Source organism: Cryptomeria japonica, chromosome 10 (assembly GCF_030272615.1).
Source record: "Cryptomeria japonica chromosome 10, Sugi_1.0, whole genome shotgun sequence".
Taxonomy (NCBI): Eukaryota; Viridiplantae; Streptophyta; class Pinopsida; order Cupressales; family Cupressaceae; genus Cryptomeria; species Cryptomeria japonica.
In genome coordinates, this window is record NC_081414.1 from 19,199,166 (window position 1) to 19,218,490 (window position 19,325).

Here is a 19,325-nt window from a genome sequence, read left to right on the forward strand (position 1 = left end):
CACATATGTATCAAATTTCTGGTACCACATCCTAGGACTTTGTTTGAGGCCATACAAAGATTTCTTCAATTTACAGACCAAATTACTTTTGCCTTTCACCACATAGTGCTTCGGCTGTGTCATATAAATATCTTCCTCCAAATCACCATGAAGAAAAGCAGTTTTCACATCCATTTGTTCAACCTCTAAATCATAAGCAGTAGCAATAGAAAGCAAAAATCTAATAGACGTCATTTTTGCAACAGGAGAAAATATCTCACCGTAATCAACACCCTCAACCTGAGAGTAGCCTTTTGCAACCAACCTTGCTTTATACTTCTCAATGCTTCCATCTGAACCAATCTTTTTCTTGAACACCCATTTACAACCAATAGGTTTTCGTCCTTCAGGCAATGGTACAAGATCCCATGTATCATTCTTTTTCAAAGCTGCCATTTCTTCCTCCATAGCAATCTTCCAGGATTCTGCATCATTCATACCCAATGCCTCTTCTACAAATTTCGGTTCATCCACACTAGTATTCAGAGCAAAAATACATCTCCAATCATCAGGTGAATACCTTTCAGGTGGTTGTCTATGTCTTGTAGACCTTCGAACAAGCTGAGTTGGAGGTTCTTCCTCCTCTTCTGAAGATTCAGAGCTAGACGAGCTCTCCTCAAATTCTTGCCTATCTAGGGGTCTCGATTCAACTCTTTCAGGTGTAGAAGGAAGTTGAATCACATCTTCTTTTTTAGTCTGTTCTGGCTGCAATGTAACAGAAGGAGACTTAATTTCTCTAAAAATAACACTTCTACTGTGAATTACCTTTTGTGCAACAGGGTCCCAAAGCTTGTATCCTTTCACACCATAACTATACCCGATGAAGATACATTTCACAGCCTTGTTCTCCAACTTTGTTCGCTTCTCCTTTGGCACATGTGCATATGCCTCGCAACCAAAAACTCTAAGATGTCTCAATGAAGGCTTGTGACCTGACCATGCTTCCATAGGCGTTTTATCAACAAGAGCTGATGTAGGAGACCTGTTAATCAGGTAGCAAGCAGTGGCAACAGCTTCAACCCAAAATTTTTGTTCGAGACCAGCACCACTCAACATACTCCTAGCCTTCTCCATCAGTGTCCTATTCATTCTTTCTGCAACTCCATTCTGCTGTGGAGAATACGGAGTTGTCTTCTACCTGTTAATTCCACAGTCTTTACAGAATCTATCAAAATCATTAGAGAAAAACTCACCGCCATTATCAGTTCTCAAGCATTTTATTTTCTTTCCAGTCTGCAACTCAACCATTGCTTTAAATTCTTTAAAACGACTAAAAACTTCAGATTTACTTTTTAGAAAATAAACCCATGTCCTTCTACTAAAATCATCAATAAATGAAACATAATATGTGGATTTTCCAATCGAAGAGACATCTACTAGACCAAACACATCAGAATGGATAAGATCCAAAACACCACAAGTTTTATGAGAACTCGAGTAAAACTGAACGCGGTTTTGTTTTCCATAAATGCAATGCTCACAGAAATCAAAGTCAAGATTACAATCATTCAAACCTTCAACAAGATTTTTATTTTTCAAGGTCCTTAGACCCTTTTCTCCAATGTGGCCAAGTCTCTGGTGCCATAACATAGTCTTCTCTGCAGGTAACTTTGCTTCAGACGAAAGAGCACCCTTAGGTACCCAAAAACCATTTCCATCTGCTGAAGGTGAAACCTTCAAATCTTCCAGTGAAGTATCCGCAGATTTACTTTTTACAGAAGTGCTATTACACTCAATAGTGTATGCTTCAAGCTTATACAAAGTGCCAAACCTGACACCTCTAGCAACTACCATAGCACCCTTAATCATCTTACATCCTATTTCAGAAAAGACTACCTGCACACCCGCATCTATCAGTTTGCTCACAGATAACAGGTTTCGTTTTAATCCAGGGATATGCAGCACACCATTAATCCCTTTTATTCTACCATCAGAAAACCTGATTCTAACCTTACCTCGACCAACAATGTCTAGAGGTGAATCATCACCCAAGTACACCTTACCTCCATTAAATCCTTCATATTCAGAAAACCAATCTCTATTGGAAGTCATATGAAAAGATGCACCTGAGTCAATTAGCCAAGCATCATTACCTGCATGAGTCGCCAAAGCCGCAATAAATGCATCGCCATCTTCCTTGTCGGACTCAGAATCAGAATCGAACTTTTTCTTTTTCTTCTTCTTTTCTTCTTTGCAGTCCTTACGGATGTGACCCGGTTTACCGCAATTCCAGCAAATGACTTTGGACTTTCCAGGAGATTTCGATCTCCCTTTGGATTTGGACTTGCCGCGCTTCTCATTCTTCTTACCTTTCTCCTTAGGTCTTCCACGAATGGTTAGGGCTTCCTTTGAACTGATGGATACCTTCCTTCGCATTTCTTCACCGAGTAGAGCACCCACCACGTCTTCAGATTTCAAAACAACAGAAGTACTACCGATAGCCATAACAAGAGAATCCCACGAATCAGGCAAAGAACAAAGCAGGATCTGACATTTTTCCTCCTCATCCATCTTAACACCGACGGATACTAATTGAGCCACAATCGTATTGAATGCTTCTAGGTGGTCTGCAATTCGTCCACCCTCTTCCATCTTCAAGGAATACAATTTCTTTCTTAAGAAAATTTGATTTAATAAAGATTTCACTTGATACATCTCACCAAGCTTAGTCCATAGCTTCTTTGCAGAGTTTTCTTCATCGACATTGATTAGAACAGAGTCTGCCAGGCACAGTCTGATTAGACCCTTGGCTTTTCGGTCCATAACATCATACTGAGCTGCCATAGTAGGATCTGAGGGCCTTTGGACATTCGCATCAACAGCATCCCAAAGATCTCGATCTATTAGCAGATCTTCCATCTTCAGCTTCCACATCTCAAAATTACTTCCATTAAATTTCTCCACCTCTATTCTCCCTGACGAACTCGCCATCTGAATATTCCTGCAACAAGATCAAAAAGTGTCTTCTGCACAAGCTCCCACTCAAATCTGGATTAGTTCAAAAAACCCAACTGCCCACAATTGAAACCAAAGGTGATCAGGCTCTGATACCACTTGTAAGGAAGTAAAGTAGCGGAAACAACTTCCTACACTAACCTTGAGAGGAGGGTAATGCAAAACTTTTTTAGATCATTATAACAGTTACAGAAAATAGAAATAGATATAATAGCAACCATACCACAACACAATGATTTACGTGGGGAAAACCCTTTCGGGAGAAAAACCCCACCCTCCAAAAGCAGCTCAATATTTTATTCAGCAATCAAAAACAGATTACAAAATACTTGCAGAGCAAGCTCTTCGCAAGAGTAGCACTAAACAGAGATTCAGAGGCAACTCAATAGCCATAAGACTCTTACACACAACCTCTATCTCACACACCTCATAAATAGGAGATACAATACAAGAAACTGTCAAACGGTATTACAAAACCATGGGCTAAAACCACCCAATAAGGTGTAGCCGACCTTATCTCCCTTCTAGATGCCCTATGACATGTTAAAGCACACATCAACACATGTCGCTCCCTTTTACAGCTCATTTATGTATTCGATACAAATTATTTTTCCTATTTCAGGAGTACAAACTTCCGGAGGCCATAACTTGAGAACCGGGTGTCCGATTGACGAACCGTTTGAAGCACCGGAAAGCTCGCGAAGTGCTCTATCAGCTCGTAACCCGCTTCGCCGGTTACGACCACTTTTTAGGGCATTTCGGAGCCTCTAAAGTCCCCAAAATCAAGTTTAAATATTTTATTGCACCCCTCCAAGACGAAAACTTTAATATCTTCAAAACTAGCTGTGACCTTGCGACGAAACTTTACCGGAATGCTTATCTAGCCAACCAGAAGCTTCAGGGAGAGTTTCGCACCATTTCGTGCTCAAATAAAAACTTACTATAAATAGTAACCTCACATAAATGCAAGGTTGAGACACCATTTTTCCCAACATGATGAAAATGTTAAGATTGCCAAAGAGGAGAGTTTAAGAGGAAAATTTGATGACATGAGAATGTCTGAAGGTGAGAATATCCAACAGTATGGTCAAAGGATAAAAGAGATAGTTGGTGAAATAAAGAGTGCAGGAGGGAAAGTGGAAGATGCCACAGTGATCAGTAAGGTACTGAGAACCCTGCTACTGGTCTATGCTATCCGAGTTCCAGCCATTCAAGAGATGAAATCCATCAACAAAACAAAGGTAACTCTTAACTCTATCATTGGTAAACTTACTTCTTTTGAACTAAATGGCTATGATGGTAGTATACAAAAACCAGAATCTGCATTTAGAGCTTTTGTTTCTAACTAATTTGTGAGAAGAAGTAGAAATATTGGCCATAGTTATGAATCTAGATCTAGAAGAGATGCTGATGATGAAGACAATTTAGTGGAGGTTGAAGCATTGTTGGCAAAACGACTGCCTAGAGGCACTGGGAAATACATAGGTAAGCTACCATTGAAATGTTTTGCTTGCAATAAGATTGGTCATATAGAAGATAATTGTCCTAATGGTGAAAATGAATACAAGAGAGATAAATTTAAGAAGTATAAGGGTAAAGGCAAGAGAGATTGTCTTGTATCTATTGATAGTGGTATTACTGATGAAGAATCTGATGATGATGCTAGTGAAGATATTGTTTTTGTAGCTATTAAGGAACATATATTAGATCAGAAAGCACTTTCATCCAGGATGGATAACTCTGATGATTGGATCATTGATAGTGGTTGTTCACATCACATGACCGGTGATCGAAGCAAATTTCTTTCTTTGAAGGAATTTGATGGCAGTGTTGTCAGATTTGGCAATGACTCACCCTATATGGTTAAACATAAGGGAGTTATTTCTCTTAATGGGAAAAGTAGTGTTGACGATGTCTATTGGGTTGAAGGCCTAAAGCACAATCTTCTAAGCATAGCACAACTTAATGACAGAGGATACCCAGTGGAGTTTAGAAATGGTATGTGCAAAGTCTTTGACAACAAAGGTGAATTGATTGCAACTGAGAAACATACCAGAGGTAATATATTTAATCTTAATCACAAAGTTAGCAATTGTTTGATTGCAAAAATAGATGATAGTTGGCTTTGGCATAGGATATTTTATCATATAAACTTTGATAACATTGTTAAAGTGAGCAAGTCTAAGACTATAAGAGGTCTACCTTAGCTAGACAAACTAGTTAATGCTCTTTGTAAAGAATGTCAGTTAGGAAAGATGAGTTCTTCAGCTTTCAAGAGCAAGTCCTTCTTAGCAGAGCACTTGTTAGATTTGGTTCATACAGATCTATGTGGACCAATAAGAACTAGAAGCATTTCAGGTGATAGATATTTCGTGATCTTCACTGATGAATGTTCAAGGATGATGTGGGTCACATTCTTGAAGGATAAGAATGAAGCTTTTGGTAAATTCAAGGCATTCGAAGCCTTAGTTGAGAAAGAGAGTGGCAAAAAGATAAAATGTCTGAGAACAGATCAAGGCGGTGAATTTACTTATGAGGAATTCACTAAGTATTGTGATGAGAATGGTATCAAGCGGCAACTTTATGCACCAAGGACACTACAACAAAATGGTATAGTGGAGAGGAACAACTGGTCAGTAGTTGAAGTAGCTAGAACTATGTTGATACAAGGAAATGTAGCAAAAACATTTTGGAAAGAAGCTTTAAGTACAACGGTCTATACAATGAACCGAGTTCTAGTGAAAAGAGGTAAGGACAAGACACCTTATGATTACTGGTATGGAAGAACACTTGATGTTAGCTATTTTAAGATCTTTGGTAGCAAGTGTTTTATTAAAAGAGGTGATTACATAAGCAAGTTTGAAGCTAAGAGTGATGAAGGCATATTTATTGGTTATTCCACCAAGAGTAAGGCCTACAAATGCTTCAACAACCAGACACAGAGAATTGTTGAGAGTGTTGATGTACGTGTAGATGAATGTCCTGAAATTTCAAAAGGAACCTGTTCAGAAAGAAAGGATGAAGATCCTTGCATTTTTCTTTTGGAACCTAAAACTATTAAATTAGAAATCGGTAAAGCAAATCCTGATGTACTTGTTCAACCAGAACAAATAAATTCAGAGGAAGAAGACAATGAAGAAGTTGAACTTGATGAGAATGATCATGTTATTCCTAGGTATGTGAGACTGAATCACAATCCTAAGTAGATTATTGGGGATAAGGATGCTGGAGTACTAACTAGAAGGAAAATTAGAGAGAACTCTTGCATGATCTCCACCATTGAACCTAGAAGTGCTAAGGAGGCATTTGGTGATGATCATTGGGTGAAAGCAATGGAGGAGGAATTGAAACAAATTGAGAAGAACAACACTTGGACCCTGGTACCCCTACTGATAAACAAGAATGTTATAGGTACTAAATGGATGTTAAGAAACAAGTTAAATGAAGATGGTGTTGTAGTTCTCAATAAGGTAAGATTAGTTTGCAAAGGTTATGTGCAAGAAGGAGAAAATTATGGAGAAACTTCTGCACCAGTAGAAAGATTGGAAGGAGTTAGAACATTAATTGCATTTGCAACCCATAAGAAGTTCAAGGTATACCAGATGGATGTTAAGTCTATATTTTTGAATGAGATTTTGGAAGAAGAGGTTTATATAGAGAAGCCTGATGGTTATGCATTGACAGATAAGGAAGACATGGTATGCAGATTACATAAAGCCTTGTATGGATTAAAGCAGGCACCCAGAGCATGGTATGAAAAACTTCATACACATCTGATGAAGATAGGCTTTGCAAGAACGAGTGATGACAACAACATTTATCTCAAGTTTGAAGGAGATGGAATACTGGTCAGTGAAGTATTTGTTGATGACATTATATTTGGAGGTAATGATGTCATGAGAAATAGTTTTGCAGATGAAATGAAGAATGAGTTTGAGATGTCATTAGTAGTGGAAATAAATTTTTTATAGGCTTGCAGATACAACAGATGAAGAATGGTATTTTCATTACTCAATCTAAATATGTGAAAGAGATTTTGAAGACTTTTGGCATGAGTGATTGTAAACCAGTTGGAACTCCAATGATTACAGGTTGTAAATTTTCGAAGGAAGATGCATCTAAGTTTGTAGATGAAAAGGAATACATGTCAATGATTGGCAAATTACACTATGTTGTTCATAGTTGACTTGATATTTCCCATGTAGTTGGTATAGTTGCTAGATTTCAGAAAAATCCAAAGGAAGCACATCTGATAGCAACCAAGAGAATTTTTAGATATTTGAAAGGTACAGTTGACTATGGGTTATGGTATCCATATGGAGCCAATTTTGATTTGAAGGCATACATTGATGCTGATTGGGCAGGAAACATTGATGATCGAAAGAGTACTACCGATGGAGCATTCTTTCTAGGAGGAAGGCTAGTTTCATGGAGTAGTAAAAAGAAGAGTCATACTTCACAATCTACCGCTAAAGCTAAGTATGTAGCATCTTACATGAATTGCACATAATCTGTTTGGATGAGACACATTTTGGAAGGTTTTAAGATGAAGATCTCAGAAACTATAAAGATTTTGTGTGATAATACTAGTGCAATAAATATTTCTAAGAATCTTGTTTTGCATGCAAGGACTAAGCACATTGAATTGAAGTATCACTTTTTGAGGGAAAAAGTTCAAAGTAAAGATGTTATCTTAGAGTATGTTTCTACCTAGGAGCATCTTGCAGATATCTTTACCAAACCTTTGCCTAAGATTACTTTTGAGTATCTTAGAAGTCAGTTGGGGGTTGTCCCTCTTCATGAAGTTAGTTGAGCATGATGCTGATTGCATCAATCCCTGAATTACTTGCAAAATCTTACATGGATTGATTGTTTTTGGAAGTGGATGTATTCCACAGGGTGAGAATCAAGTTGCAGTATGTTGATGCACATTAAGAATTTGGAATTACACATTTTACTTTCAATTTGACATTGTTGTCAAAGGGGGAGAAGAATTATGTGATTGAGGAGAAGAATTATGTGTCTGACTAGGTGAACTAGTGACAAATTCAAGACAGATAGAGCATGGTGAATACTTGGTAATGTAAACCAGGATTTCTATTCACTAATCATAGCAACAATCAAAGGCGTTGATAATTGTATTGTCATCAATGGAAAATGGGGAGATTGTTGGCATTTTGCATATAGATTGCATTAATGATATGTTGTCATTGATGTTAATTGAACTGGTGAATGATATCATGATATTGCTGATGTTATTGTTGTTATTCCTATTGTCTTGTAACTGGTATGATAAACCTTGAGGAAGATGTAGTAAATAGGTATATGGTAGTTTGTAAGTTAAATTGGTGTAAAGGGTTAAACCTTTCTATGTTATGTAACCGGTAAACCCTACCGTTTGTTTTCTGTTAAATCCTAACCGATCAAGTTTGTTGGTTTAAGATCCAATGTTGAGTGATAATTATAGACACCCAAAATTGTCCAGTCTAATTAAATAAATATTTAATTATCTAAGCTTAATTCTTCTATTAATTAAATAAATCTTTATTTATTTAATTAATTCATTTATCCTCTTCTAGCCTTATTTCTCATTTAAATATATACATTTATTTATTTAAATTATCCTTTTCCTAAATTAAATAAATATCTTATTTATTTAATTGATCCCACTTCTTCTATTAATTAAATAAATCTTTATTTATTTAATTAATTCATTAACCTTTTCTACCCATGACACATGTCATTCATCTCTTAATTCATACACTACCTACCCCTTTCATTATTTTATTATTTCTTCTACCTACCCTCTAATCATAGCCGACCTCCGTTTACACCTCTCAATCTTATCCCTCCATTTCATATAGTGTCTTCTATATAAGAGGATACTTCCTTCATTATCAACCCTGGCTAATCGATTTATGCACTTGACTACACTACACTTTTGACATATGCGATCCTACTTGCAACCACATTCCGTTCTTTGTTGAGCTCTTGTGCACATAAAATCTGAGAGCAAATACATCAAGCAAGATCAATGGAGATAGGAAGAATGGAGATTCAAACCCTATTGGACATGTGATGGTATAATCTTTGTGATTTCATTTGATTTGCATTGTCTTAGGTAATCTTCATATGTTATGGTGGATCTTTGTTGTTGTTAGGCTAGGGTTTTGTGGTTGAATTCATTTAGCCTTTCAATATCATTATTATTGTTATCCATTTTCACCATAAACATTTTGGCATGCCCGGTGGGACTCTTGTCCCTTTTTGCATTTAACATCCTTGTTGTAGATTTTGTGTTTTTGAAGCTGCAGATCTGACATTTTCGACAACATTTTGATATTTTCGTGTCTGCGCACTTTCGGATCGTGTTTTTGATTTTCTGATGCGTCTGCGACATCTGAAGTCACGTCTGTGTTATCGACAGCATTTTATTTTGCAGATTTTGGAAACCGCGTTTGTGTTCATAAGTTGCGTCTGAGGTGTTTTTAGACATGTTTGTGTCTAGAATACGCGTCTGGGTTCTGTAGCCGTATCTATGTCTCACAAAACCGTGTCTGCATCTCTAAGTCACGTCCGTGTCGAAGGTAATTGCGTCTATGTGCATCGGTTTCAAATTTTGAGTTATTGATTTAGTTTTGGGTTTTGCATTTAAGGTTTCGGATCTAGTTTATTTTGAGCTAACATTTTCAGATCTAGCTAACGAAATTGGTGCAGCTTGTCTTGAAAGCAAAATCATTTGGTTGAAGGCCCCTATTTTCACTAAGTCTTTTGGATCTAAAATTTACCTAACTTGTGTTCTTGTAGGAAGGGGTGATTATTTCAAACAATTCAAACTACTAATAAATCTTTGTTGCAGGTCCTTGGCAAGGTTTTTTGGATTTTTATTGTGTGCCTTGTTTTCATAGACTAGCAAACACTTCAATTGGTGCACTAAAATTGAATCATTGTCTTTTGTATCTTGAGCAATAGGCTCTTTTTGTTTAATCTTTAGAGGGTCTGTCTTCCCGTGTGGTCATTAGGACTACTAGTGAGAAGAGAACGACCCAAGTGGTAGTGAGGAAAACCCACCTCTTCCGAACCACTATAAACAACTGTATTCATGGTGAAAACTATGGATAACGTGTGATGATTAGTTCATACTGACACTATGTCTCCCCATAAACCCGTTTGATCAAATTTATTTGATCAGTTGTAGGGCGTAACCCCTATCGGCTAGGAGCCTTCTGTATTTACAAAGCTGAAAGTGCCACATGTATGGCCACACGAGCGGATGCCCTTACTAGCACCTTTTTGTTTTAGAAGCCAAAATCCTTCTAGTTGTTGGGGCAGGAGGTCGGACCTCTTGTAGCGGCCCACACACATATGGTTCTTAGTAGAGATACAAAGTTCACCACGGGGAGTTTTCGTGGGCACTGATGCTTGGCTGATCCGAGAAGTGAGTGCCGAGGGTGGAGCCAATGAGGTCAAGCATCTAATTATCCACTCTAAATAACGTATCCTCAGGGGTAAAACCCCATGTGGAATCAACAACTATTGTCTTGGCCAGCCATAAGAATTGTGCTTGACTTATTTTAAACATTCAGAACATTCAAGACCAAATAGCAAAACATTGTGTCTTTTGTGTCTTCAAGTGTATGCAAAACATTTTTACATCAAACAACACACTTTTCTTGGAGTCATTTTGAGTCTAGACACTTGCAAACATTAGGTCTTCATCAACATTGTGTCCTCTTGTCATGAAAAATAGTCAAACAGTCAGATTTGGTCACAACAAAACAACTTCATAGATTGGAAAAAATTGCACAAATTTTGCAGAAACGCGTCTGTGTCTGACATAATAGTGTCTGTGTTGTATAACCTCATCTGTGAAGGGCAGAAACGCGTCTGTGTTTCTAGAATCAATAGTGCATTTTACAAAAATCTTAGAAACGCGTCTGTGTTAAACAGAACCATGTCTGTGTCAGGAAATCGCGTCTGTGAAGTATATAGGCGCATCTGCGTTCAGAATTGGAAAATTTTTACAGTCTAGCAAACAAGAGCAATCAGTTTTGGCATTCTTGAGCTTCCTAGGTTGTTTCTCCAGGGTTTCATTTAGCATTCAACTTGTCTTTCAGTCTCACAAAGTCCATCATTGCTTTACACCTTACATTACATTCACATTTGTCTAAACTTGAGTCAAAAGGTCACTTGCTTGTCCTCACTATACTTTGTCAACACACTACATACAACAACATTTTGCTAAGTGGTCCCTCATCAAGGTCTATCACCTTTGGGTCTCATTTGGTCTTACTTAGAGTCAAGGTCAACTTACCTCATCAAGAGAAACTATCCTCTCTTTGGAAGTCACACCTACTCTACTACATACATACTTGGTCTTACACTTTGGACATTGCAAGTACACCTCAGATTCATTTACATTCCATCCAATGCTTGGTCTTCCATACTTTTTCCATTTTCATCTAGTCTCACACATCTTGGTCAATACCTAGTTCATGGTTGAAACCCGTCTTCAAAAATCTAGGAGAGAAACTAGAGAGGCTCAAGAGTCCGCAAACATGAGTTCTTATGAGTATGACAATGATGTCTTTTTCAATACTGATCATAACACATTACCTGACATGGATACCTATAGAAACATTTCAAATGTTGAGAACATGGACACTACAAACAACAATGCTACACATAATGACAATATGGACAACGTTTCCATACATTCAGCAGATGTGGAAGAATCCATTATGAATCCCCATTTCAATCGATTGGTTGAGGAAATAATGAGGAGGGATAGACAATACTTCTTACAAATGATGGCACAAAGTGGAGCCAAGATACCTCATGATTTTGACATGTCTCAAATAATGGAAAATCAGCCTTTGCAACAACCTCACTCCAACATGGATCAAAGGAGGCCTAATAGTGGAGGCAATAGAGGACCACATATGGTACCTGAATCACCATCACCTTTTTTTCAAAAACCAGAGGTCCCATACACACATGGTCAAGCGTATGATACTCACTTTCGCAGACCATTATGGAAGTCTTATGCAGAAAAATATGCTCAATCACATACCAATGCTAAGGATCAACCACCAAAGCAATTGGATATTCAAAGGCATGCTCAAAATTTGGACACAAGGAAACCCCGTGTCAAATTTGGGGGCAACACATTAGAACATGACATGCCTGTAGAGTATGGTATAGATGGACAAAATAGATATGGTGCTCCTCAACATGAATCTATACCAAGTGGTCCATATATGCAGCATCACTATAGATCTCCTCCATATGAACATGTGTATGATCAATATCATCCATATATGCAACATGCTTCTCCTCCAATTGGTGCCTCAAGCATGGGGTATGGTCCAAGAAGTCAATCTCCACCTAAGAACAATTTGGAGCAACAAATTAGGGACTTACAAAAGAAAATGGAGGACATAAATACACCGAAGCCAACATAAACAATGAGAGATATATGTCCTTATCCATTTGACAAGAGTATTCCAATGCCTCCATTTCCTACACACTTTGTGACACCTAAATTTGATAAGTATAGAGGAAAAGGGGATCCTAAGGCACACATAAGACAGTTTTTCACAGCTTGCATTGAGGTAGCAGTAGAAGAGACATATTTGATGAGATTATTCCCACAGAGCCTAGGCGATCAAGCTATGGAATGGTTCTCCCAACTTCCACCTGGAATTAAGTCATGGGGTGACTTAGCAGAGGCATTTATTCAACATTTCTCCTACAACATAGAGACAGACATATCAGTCACTACTTTGTGCAACACCAAGCAAAAAGATGGAGAGTCTTTTGCATCATTTTTACAAAGATGGAGGAATCTAGCCATCAGATGCTCTTGTGAAATTCCACAAAAACAAATGGTAGAAATGTTCACCCAAAATGTTAACAAGGACATTGGCTATGATCTAAGGAAAGCTTGTTTGTCCACCTTCAAGGACATCATTGAAAAAGGCTTAGCAACAAAGAAGGTCCTAATTGAACAAGGAGTCATTAAGATATTCAAGGAAAACAAAGATGACTTTAAAGGAAAAGACAAGCCGAGATTTTGGAATAAAAACAAGAACACAGTCAATGATGGTGTTGTTGACGCCAACACAGTGTGACCCAAATTCATTTTTTCTGGATCAAGTTCTACAAACAATCAAGTGAATACTCAAACAACTTCCAGATCACAAAGGAAGTACACTCCATTGGGAGAACCACTTGAGTCAGTTTTCAAAAAGCTAGTGGCAAACAAGGTAATTACAATTCCAGATTTTCCTCCATATGAACCAAATATTAAACCAAATTGGTGGAATGATGATGAGTATTGTGAATTTCATAAGAGCAAGGGTCATAAAACAGGAAATTGTCATCGACTAAAGAACATCATACAAGATCTCATTGATAGGGGTGACATTGAGATTGAAGGGCACTCATCCAATCAAGAACATGAGATGTTTAAGGAACCATTCCCAAAACATGACAAGAGAAAAGCTAAAGCCACAGATGACCAAACCAATTATACCAGAGCAACCTATAACTATGATTCAACTATCAATCACATTTCAATGGACAATTACGTCTCTACCATTATCATCAAGGACAAAAACCCTGAGAATTCTACCTGGAGACCCAGGATTGTCCTAAAAAGTGTTGGATCTTCTTCCGAACCTACCTCTGAATGTAATGTCACAACCCGCCGAGGTAAATTCACTTTGCAAGGTGCTCCAGCTAAAAACACCGCTTCCTCATCAACCAAACCTGAGTATGATCTTGTAGAATAGTTAGGGAAGACACCTGTGCTCATCTCCATTCTTGAGCTCCTACACATATCCCCCACGCATAAAGCTATTCTTGACAAAATCTTGAGAGACACTGCTGTTCCTACTGATCTGAACATGGACCAGTTTCAAGCCATGGTGGGATACCTTTCCATTCCACATTCCCTTACATTCACAGAAGCCGATGACGCCTCCATAAGTCAACCACATAATGAACCACTACACATTGAAGCCTTCATACACAAACATTGAATAAAACGAGTCCTGATAGATGGAGGAGCACGTCTAAACATTTGTACATTGAGCACAATTAAACAATTGGGATATTTTGATAAAGCTGTGAATTCTACAAATCAAATCACCATCAAGGCATATGATGATGAAGAGCATTCATCCAAGGGCACAGTCACCTTACCTCTCAGAGTTGGGCTAGTTACGAAGGATGTGGTTTGTCAAGTCCTAGATCTAGATCTCACTTATAACATATTGCTAGGATGTCCTTGGATTCATGAAATGAGGGCAGTCCCATCTACATATCACCAATGCATTAAGTTTCCTCACAATGGAGTAGAAGTAATAGTTAATGGTGATCCTAATCCGTTCATATACTGCAATAACCTGAGATAAAAAACTGAGACCATCATTCCCAGTAATCGTGAAGCTATTCCTTCTTCGGCATACATTGATCCTGAGTCATTGAAACCTTCGACATCAAAACAAGGTGAGCTTAAAGGAAAATTTTAGGACAAAGGCATGGGGGAATACAATTTAAATGAGACCATGTACTTACGACAAGTCACGAGTTCACCAAAAGAATATGGAAGACCACATCCTAATAAGCAAGTATCCATCATGGTACTCAAATGGGACCCTACTACCTTTCAAAGATGGGGCGAACTTCAAGAGGAATACTTATACAAAATGCTTTACAAAGACATTGAAGATGACACACAAGATCACATCAGTCTACCATGTGAGAAATATGGCAAAGGTTTCAAGATCCTACAAAAATTCGGGTATGATGGAAAAAGCCCTCTTGGGTTACGAAAGGAAGGCATCATTGAACCTTTACAACCTGAATTGACATTCAAAAAGGAACGCTCGAAGGGACTTGGTTTCTTGACTTCCAAGGTCCACACTCAAAGGACAGGAGAAGCCTTACAAATCAAAGCTACCAAAATTCAACAAGAGGGTCGCTATTCCATAGACTCCAACAAATGGGAATGGGGTTCAGATAAATCCTCCAAGGTGACTATCATCTCACCCATCGGCAAATGAAATGTGCATGTCTCAGAGTGCCATCTCTCAGCAAGTGCAGTCAACAATCCCATGTTCACCCGAAACTCAGGCACATACATAATAAATCGCAAACCCATAACCTCAATGGCAGCTCGATCCTCAAATGTCAGCTCTGGTCATAACCTCTACGTTGACGGGAATCTCTCCCATGACTCCAGCATAGGCAAATACTCCTGCAGTCACACAAATCAATCATCTTAGTCCTAGTGACACTCACTGTTCATCACAAAGTGTTTCTTCTATCCTAGTGGTACTCCCTGTTCATCACAAAGTACTACGTGTTTGGCACTCCCTGTTCATCACAAAGTGCTGCTCACATTTGCACTCATTGTTCATCACAAAGTGCTGCTCATATTTTAGTACTCCCTGTTCATCACAAAGTACTATATCTTGGTACTCACTGTTCATCACAAAGTGCCTTGATCTATCCTATCTTAGGGCCTCTGCTTGAGTGTATCCTTTTGAGTAGTTTCCTAATTGGCAACGTATGTTCTATCACAGAATTGTCAATCCTAGCCCTATTTGCTATCCTAGTCTTCCCTAGAGGACCTACTTGAGTGTATCCTCTCAGCAGCTTATCTAATCAACAATGTATGTTCATCACAGAACTGCTGATTTGGCCTAGAAGACACAAACACGCTTTCCTGACATAAACACACATTTATTACATTACCTAGTATGCATTAATGACAACAATAAATGCATCAAAGTACAAGGAGGTTTTGTGGTACTTACTGGCTCTCCTGCCTCTGCTAGCCTCTGAAATCAGTGAACGCGATCAAATCTATGAGCCATTGCCATCACTATTGACTGCTGCTGCTCTATCTCACTTTGCACTTTGATTTCTTGGATGTGTGGATGACAATGAGGATGTATTTCCCTCGTGGTCTATCTTATAGACTACCCTAGCCTTCGTTTCCCAAGTCAGTCTTCATTATCTCTTGACTCTGTCACTTTATCCGGTCAGTCCATTCTATCCCGTCTTTCTTATCGAGAGATTGTCTACAATCTTTTCAGACATTTTTTTTCATCCAATCTCTCGAGGGGGCATATCATTCCCATCTTGGGGCAACTCTATATCAGTTCATATTATCTTCTTTGAAACAACGCGACAAGCCGCATTGTCTCAAAGAGGGGCAAAATGTAGACACCCAAAATTTTCCAGTCTAATTAAATAAATATTTTATTTATTTAATTATCTAAGCTTAATTCTTCTATTAATTAAATAAATCTTTATTTATTTAATTAATTCATTTATCCTCTTCTAGCCTTATTTCTCATTTAAATAAATACATTTATTTATTTAAATTATCCTTTTCCTAAATTAAATAAATATCTTATTTATTTAATTGATCCCACTTCTTCTATTAATTAAATAAATCTTTATTTATTTAATTAATTCATTAACCTTTTTTACCCATGACACATGTCATTCATCTCTTAATTCATACACTACCTACCCCTTTCATTATTTTATTATTTCTTTTACCTACCCTCTAATCATAACCGACCTCCTTTTACACCTCTCAATCTTATCCCTCCATTTCATATAGTGTCTTCTATATAAGAGGATACTTCCTTCATTATCAACCCTGGCTAATCAATTTATGCACTTGACTACACTACACTTTTGACATATGTGATCCTACTTGCAACCACATTTCGTTCTTTGTTGAGCTCTTGTGCACATAAAATCTGAGAGCAAATACATCAAGCAAGATCAATGGAGATAGGAAGAATGGAGATTCAAACCCTATTGGACATGTGATGGTATAATCTTTGTGATTTCATTTGATTTGCATTGTCTTAGGTAATCTTCATATGTTATGGTGGATCTTTGTTGTTGTTAGGCTAGGGTTTTGTGGTTGAATTCATTTAGCCTTTCAATATCGTTATTATTGTTATCCATTTTCACCATATACAATAATGATGGAGACATGTGTGATCATTAAATGAGGATAAGTTTAGATTGATTTGGCGCATTTGTTATCTTGGAAAGGAGCAAAATGGATTTCATCTAATGAATAGTGCGTGATGAGTTACAAAGTCCGATGAAGTGGTGATCATGGAGCAGTTAGAATTTTCTTGATTAATGTGAAGAGATTATTATGATTTCTAATGGTTAAGATTCTATCGACTTGTTTGTAAGCTAAATGATGAGAATTAGGTTTTTTTTGTGTTACTGACCTAGTTGATTTGTATTTAAGGTCGATGATATTTTTTGTTAAGTGTTGGCAAAGTTGAAAAGATTGGCAGAAACCAGTTGAGTGTGTGGTTGCCTAACTGGTGGATGGATCTGCAGTTTGAGTAAAGGAAGATTGAAGCTTAAGAAGGATTTGATCAAGAAGATGTACTGCAATTCAGAAAGATCAAGAAAACCTATTGTTTTCTAGCAATTATAGCAGAAATTGAAATCCCCTAATTAGGTAAGCTCGAATAAGCTTGGTTACTTTCTAAATCCTCTAACAAGGTGGTCCATTAGTTTGGATTCTCAAATCCTTGAGCGAGGTTACTCCTAACTGATGAATACTAAGAGGGGGGTTGAATTAGTATACCAAAAAAATACTAAACTCAAATGCTTAAACAATTTAGCAGATAACTGGTATAACAGATTCACTAATAAACCGATATAATAGATTCACTAATAAACCGGTTAAGATAAATGCAAACCAAATAGAAAATAAAGAATTCACCCACAAAAGCACAATCACCATAACACAAGATATTTTGATGTGGAAACCCAAATGGGAAAAACCATGGTGAGCAGAAACTCACAAGTAACTAGCTGCAGAATAGAAACCAGACCGATTAAGGTCAAACTAGTTAAGGTCATACAATGTTCTTCACTAGAACATATCTTGTTAGGAATATAGATCTCTGTTAGGAGATAAGTCTTGTTAAAGACTACTTGGTTAAAGGATTTCATATCCATAGTTGTGAACCACCTTGTTAGAGGATTTACAAAGGCTTTGCTGGACCTACCCGGTTAAGGGTTTTAGACTTGTCGAAGATGTGAGTAATCAACAAGTGAGTGATCTAGATACTAGCACAGTATGCTTGGTTAGATCCTTGATAGCTCATTATTAATGCATTTTAGCATTACTTCAGTCTTCAATATCTCCACACTCTAACTCTTCACACAGACCTAATCTTCTCTGCAAAGATCGCACATAACCTTCTCATACATCATACATCTCTCATTCATACAAACCCTAGACATGATGTCCTTATAAAGGAAACTGATTTCATGTCAGTCCAATAGGATTAAACTACAAGTTCCTAGGTTCAGTGCATCTAGACACATTTGGTAACACGACACAAAATCACCGCCAAAGTGTCGGTGGATGATAACTCGTCACAAAAATACTGGTTGGTAACTCATCACAGAGTAATACCAGTTCATACAATATACCGATTACCGATTGTCAAAAATGAAGACTGGAAAATATTAACTACCGCTTTGTTCCTTCATACCGCTTGAGATCCTCGAACTGCTTGAGGTCTTCATACCACTTGGGTTCTCCATACCACTTGAGGTCTTCAGTCAATTTGTGACCGGTAAACATCTTCTGCAAAACACTGATAGTCTAAAGACTATAATACATAATACCAATTGGAACAGTTACCGGTTGAGCATAACTCATACATCAGGAAAGTGTGTGTCCATCAATGACAATCAAAACATCATCAAAATGCCAACAATCTCCCCCTTTGGCATTGATGGCAACACTTAGGAAAATTTTGACATCTAAGTGTTTTTACAACAAAAATATGCCATAATCAAAATTACTCCCCCTAAGCATATACACTATTCCTTTTTTTTAGAAATTACAATGTATATTACTCACCCAAAGTGGTAACATGAAAGTATACATAACATTCACCAAAATTTTAAATACTACTCCCCCTTTGCCAACAATAACTAAGTAATGCAGAATAACCCCTGTTTCCTTATATAGAAAAATAGAGTAAATGTTTATGACAATAAGGAATAAAAATTATCAAAAATAGATTTAAAGTCGTTCATAAAAGTTTTCATGGCCAATGACCATGACTCAAGTAATGAGGCAACAACCTCACTTTTTGTCTGCATCTGGAATACTAGTTCTTCCATAACATCAATGGTACTCATCTATTGAGTTACCGTGATGGCTTCCATATTGAGAAAACATTTTTGAAGAATTTGCAGTCTGGCTAATAAGACCAGTTGAAGCTCCTGCAAATCTTTTGTCCGGTTGC